The sequence below is a fragment of the Condylura cristata genome, unplaced genomic scaffold, assembly GCF_000260355.1.
Source record: "Condylura cristata isolate star-nosed mole 26May11 unplaced genomic scaffold, ConCri1.0 scaffold00024, whole genome shotgun sequence".
In the NCBI taxonomy this organism is placed as follows: Eukaryota; Metazoa; Chordata; class Mammalia; order Eulipotyphla; family Talpidae; genus Condylura; species Condylura cristata.
The window spans coordinates 28,560,738-28,566,737 of record NW_004567125.1 but is presented as its reverse complement, the minus strand read 5'-3'; positions in this window follow the sequence as shown (position 1 = coordinate 28,566,737).

Genomic DNA, 6,000 nt, shown 5'->3' with positions numbered 1-6,000 from the left:
TTAGGATCTTTTTGTACATTATGGATAATAACCCCTTACTGTTATTGATGTTATGGTGTATGACACAAAAAGGTGGAAAAACTAGATTTTGCTTTAGTCCCTTAGTGAGCCTACTTTCATCTAAGTTGTTCCCACCTTTGCACACTGCAATCAGACTTCATTTCTCTCCAAAGTTCTTGTTCTAAATTTGCCATCTATTAATAAAGGATGTTCATGCCATTCTATCAATCCAAATAATATTTCAAAAACATCAAAGCATTATAATGACCTTACTGCTTAGAGAAGTGTTTGACATACTGTAGCTATTTTAAATTTTAGAGGAATAAATGAATAAATGTCATGAACTGCCTGGGATCTGCACCTCCCACAACAAACATATGCTTGTTATTTATTTGTTATAAGTAATCCAGGGCCCTTCCTGGTGGTTCAATGTGCTAAGACACAGCTTTTAGCCTCAGGCGCTTCAGTGCCAGTTCCATCCTCTGCCAGAGAGCTGACCCACATGGTGCAGCAGACTTCTCTTGCCTCATCTACTGCTCCCTTCAGCTGTGTTAGTGGGTAGATCTACCTGTTGTGCTCCCCACTCTGTCTCTGGTGAATCCTCATCTCCTGCACCTCTGGCCTACTTTGTAGTTCTGTATGCATAAATAAATAAGTCTTAAAAAAATAGTAATCCAGACTATAAAGAAACATTTTTAAATATATCCAAAGCCTAGCGGAGAAAGTAACTTTGGAAATTATTATTAGAGTGGCAGGAATGACATTAGGACAGACTCATTTATCTTCTGTTTCTTCCTGCAAAAGATCCAAAGGGGTTTCAACAGCAACAATAACAAAACCTCTAGAATAAGTGTAACTTTTAAGAAGAATTAAAATATCATAAATAGGAATCAAATTAGTGGATCAAAATCAGGAACCCATATATGTAAATCAGAATAGTTGTTTCAGATTTGATTTTAAATTGACTGGAAAACACACAATAAAAAGAGATGTAGTATAAATTTCAAATCTTTTGTTGCTAAAATGGAGGCAATATGAAAACATTTCAGATCATCATTTCCTAGAACAATTAAACTTTCCAAAAGTTGATCATGTTAGGAGCAAAGATTAATGTCCTAGCAAATGTCTTCTACCCAGCCTTTTAGAAAGTACAGTAAGGAGTAGTGTAGTGTTTTCTTCTGTAGATAAAAGGTTTGTACCACAGGCTTTGGGAGACATTAACCCATTGTCAACTCCCGGTATAGGAGGTCAGAGGAATTCCAAAAAGAGGAATGAGTTCAAGTTGAAGAGAAAAAAGATAAATCAAATGCCAGAACTGTATCTATGGTGGCAGACCTCTCCTGAGCTGCCTGCTGCCTGCCTCGGTAGTGTATTACAGTAGTTTTGCCTGCTCTGCTCCCTCCTCTGTCTTGGTTAATACTCTCACGTCCCATACCTCTGGCCTGTACCCCGTTTCTTGTATGCATAAATAACTAACTCTTGCAACATAATAATAATATACTTTAGGCCCTACACTTTGCCTAAAAATAGAATTTTTATTATATTAGATTTCCAGGAAAACAATGCCTCCCTAACCCCATAATTAACATTTAGGACAATAAAGCTCATTCTAAAGTTTGTACACAATGAAAACTATTTTAAGAATTATTTTTCTTACTATTATCTAAGAAGTCTTAAGAAAAAAATATATATTTTTGACATTGGAACTCTAAGAAGTTAGAATCCAGGTTGGTGAACTTGTGGTAGATATCATATAATGAAGCCAGTAGGAGGCTAAATATTTTAGTCAATTGTAATCTCTTTTAATTTAAAATTAAGCCACAATTGGAAAAATAGCCACTCTCAGCTTTACTATTCAGTATTATGATGTTATATCATTTTATAATGATCGATTAGCATTTTAGTATGTATGGGATATTTTTATTCACCTTCCAACCTTTCCCTCTCTGTTTCATCATTTCTGCTGCATTATATTTTTACATATAATTTAATTTGGGATTAATGTTCCACTCAAACCTAGAGTAACTAGGCTTGAGGGAAAATTCCAGTTGTTTTACAGTATTGAGTTATCTTTAGAGGACAAACCGTGTCACAGGAAATACTGAAGCTTTCAGTTGAGTCAGATGAATATTTAAGATCACATTTCAAAATAGTTCTCTAACTGTGAATTATTCTAATCAGCTTTATCTTCCCAACTTTAAAAATAAATACGAAATTATAAAAGTTTCTGAGCACACTGAAACATATTCAAGTACATACATATGCATACATGATCACACACAGAGAGCTGCATACAACATACCCTCTTTTTTATTGTACTATAATTAATGCTGAATTAATGAAAGTGTGTACAAGGAGCTATATTGTTTTACATCCATAGCTTACTTTAATGATAATATATTAGTTCTTAATCTTAAACTGTTAAGAGTTGGCCATATACATATTTCATGGGATTTACATACCCATATAATAATACTACCTTATATTCATGTGGCATCTCTTTTTCATTCTCCCATTATCACTATAAAATTTATGAGAAAAGTTTTGTATTTGAATGTTTCATCTGTGTTTTACAAATTATATAGATAAGACTCAGACAAATGAATGGATTTGTATAGGGCAACCCCATGTGAACTGAGTTGTTTGTGAGTTCTCACTCATGTGCTTAAGATTCAACTGCACTGCAAATGTGCACACAAAGTTCAATAATGGAACAACCTAGGAAAAGAAAGACAGAGAGATACAAGTTAACTAATGCATCCTACCTGTTCCGCTGACTTGAAATCCCAAAGTTTATCAAGAGCCAAGCAACTAGCCACCAGCTAGAGGCAGCAGAGAGAGGAGAGAGAGAGAGAGAGAGAGAGAGAGAGAGAGAGAGAGAGAGCGAGAGAGAGCACCCAAGAGAGAGCCTCAGAGAGAGCCTCAGCCCAACATGTCCAGCTTTATATCCAAAAAAAACCCAAATGGTTGCTTAATTCCATCCATGGGTCCTAGTAGTCCTCCCTTTGGTGGTGCTGGAATTTGTAGTTTTGGTGTTTGCAGTGGGGGTGGAGACCGTAAAAGTTTGTTCAGGACAATCTTTCCCCCTGACAGATTTACCTAGTGTTACAAAGCTACAGTGTCATGGGTTGGATTAATTCTGGTTTACTGCCCACCATCTGGTACTACGGCTTCCATAAAGGCTGCCTTATGGTCTCTATATCTGGCAGATTCTCAGAGAATTAGCATCCATATCTTTCAGATACCTGCCTTTGTAGAGAACATGACCTATGCGTGATGCAGAACTTCATCAAGTTACCAAGGATATGTTCTCAAATGACTGGCAAAGCAGCATAGATTAAAGAAAACCAGTTCAGGAGTGGGAGTCTATCAACACTTGATTCACACCCTGTCTTCTAAACTTACTAGCTCTGGTATAGGGGAATAATTGCATAATTTTTCTATACCTTAGAAAGCTTAAGAATTATTGTCAGTAAATAGATGAAAGCAACTGGCTAACACACTTATGTACTAAGTGGCAATTATATGCGAAAAATGTTCCAGCAGAGGTCATTAAATTTGGCTCTTTATCAGAATCACCTACAGAGCTTTGGAAAAATAGATCTCTGGGTTCTAACTCAGATCTATAGAGACTAAATTTCCATAAATTAATTGAATCTGGGAATTTTTTTTTTTAAATAAAACTTTGAACATGATTCTGAGGACCAGTCAGTTTTGGAAATTATTCATTAATTTATAAGATATGAACTTTCCTTTTTCTTCTTTTGGCATTAAAATGATGATGAAATATTGGAAAATATATTAAATGCCTGTATAAGATTGAAACCAAGGTAAGCACTTGATAAGAATTTATCACAGCAACATCATAAGATAAAAATTGTTTTTCCCAAGTTAAAAAAAAAGCTGATACTTGAAGAATTTATAAATGATAGAGCCAGAGTAAAAGCATATCTCTTGCTAAATCTTTTCACACCGTATAGTTTTACAATATTCATGTTTAATACAACTATAACATATGTTGTTACTAAGCTGCTTTCAAAGTTAATGTGATTATGTCAATGATGTACTTCTGAACCATAAAATTGGTGATTCTGATTAATGTCACATTACGTGAATAGAGTGGAAATACACAGAACTGTGTAAATCGTTATGTTTTCTTTTTAAGGACTCAGGTTGTTTATTTATTTCTCAAGACAAGGCTTCTGAATATAGATCATTTGACTGCAGTGAATCATCTCCTCTAATGATATTTATATAGATGGAATTTTTAAGTAGAAAATTCTACAACTTAACTCCTTAATAAAATCTTGTCTTATATTCAGATAAATCTCACTAAGAAAATCACAAAAATATGTAGCTGTAAATTTTCTTGTAATTAATTTTGCAGAGTATCAGTTTTTTGGCAGAAATTTTAACTATATGAGCCCTTCCTGGTGGTGCAGCAGATTAAAGCACAGCACTAAGAAGCTAAAGCCACTTAAGCATGAGTTCGATCCCCAGCCCCCGGAGGCGATCCACATATCTTAAAATCTTAAAAAAAAAAAAAAGAAATTTTAGCTATTATAGCTATTAGTATGATGTTTGTGATGGTGAAGCATTAATATTTTAATTTGATGTCTAATTTAGTTTGGTGGATAGAACTCAGAGTCACTGATTATTCAGCTGTTCATTTTCTCACTAGATGAAACATGCATGGTATATTAAGAACACAATAGGGAATAAAACTATTAATGACCTCCCCATAAAACTTATAGTTTAGTTGGATAGATGGGTCTTAGTCAAATGATGACATAAATTAGTATAAAAGTTGTACTATCACAATTAACATAAAGAAAAGATACATAATACCATGAAGTACGTGGCGTTAGTTTTATGGATCAACTTAATTGAGTCACAGGATGACCAGACAACTGAGGAAACATAATTTCTGGTTATATTAGTGATGGTGATTCAGCAAAAAATTAACATTTGAATTGGTGGATTAGTAAGGCAAATGGCCTTCTACAATATAGATGGTATCATTCAATCCTTTGAGGGCCTGAATGGAACAGAATGACAACAGATGATTGAATTCACTGCCCCTCTGGTTGTTTGAGCTAGATAAACATGGGTAAGAATATGCTATATAAAGGGAAGTGTTAGCTTAAATACCTGGTTTCAAGGACTAAAAGATATGGACATAATAGAGAGAGGAAGCTGAGGTGGAATGAAGGTGACATCAGGTTTTGTAAAATCTTGTGGACTGGCCCTCCCTGGTGGCGCAGCGGGTTAAAGCACAGCACTGAGAATCTAAAGCCGCTTCCACATGAGTTCGATTCCCTCCTGCCCCGAAGGTGACCACATGGTGTGGCAGACCTCTCCTGACCGCCCGCTGCCCCCCTCAGCAGTGTACTTTGTAGATCTGCCTGTTCTCCTCCCCACTCTGTCTCTGGTGAAGCCTGTCACTGCCCCTGAGTCTCTGGCCTGTACCCCAGTTCTATATGCACAAATAAATAAATCTTTAAAAAAAAAAATCTTGTAGACTGTGTGAAGCATTTAGTATTTTTCCTGATTTATTTTGTGACAACATTCAGGTTGTTACAAATGGCAAGATACCATCTCTTTTTATAGCCAAATAGTATCTATCCCTTTGGGTATATATACCATATTTTCTTTAATTACCTTTTGTTTGGACTTAGGTTGTTTCCATAACTTATCTTGCCTTATTTATTTATATATATGATTACTCACTAATACTTACATATATATATGTATATGTGTGTGTGTGTATTTACTTCCTTCTTGGTAAACACACACAAACAAATACATATATATATATATATTTACAATAAAGTATTTCTCCTCTCAGGTGTGGTCACCTTAGTTCTCCTACCACCAAATCACCCATGATTCTCTGAGGTGTGACTGTATAAATATGAAAGTTAATATGAAAATCATTTAATACAATCCAGCATGGTATAAAAAAACAATTCATCATGACTCACAGGGATTTTCCCAAAG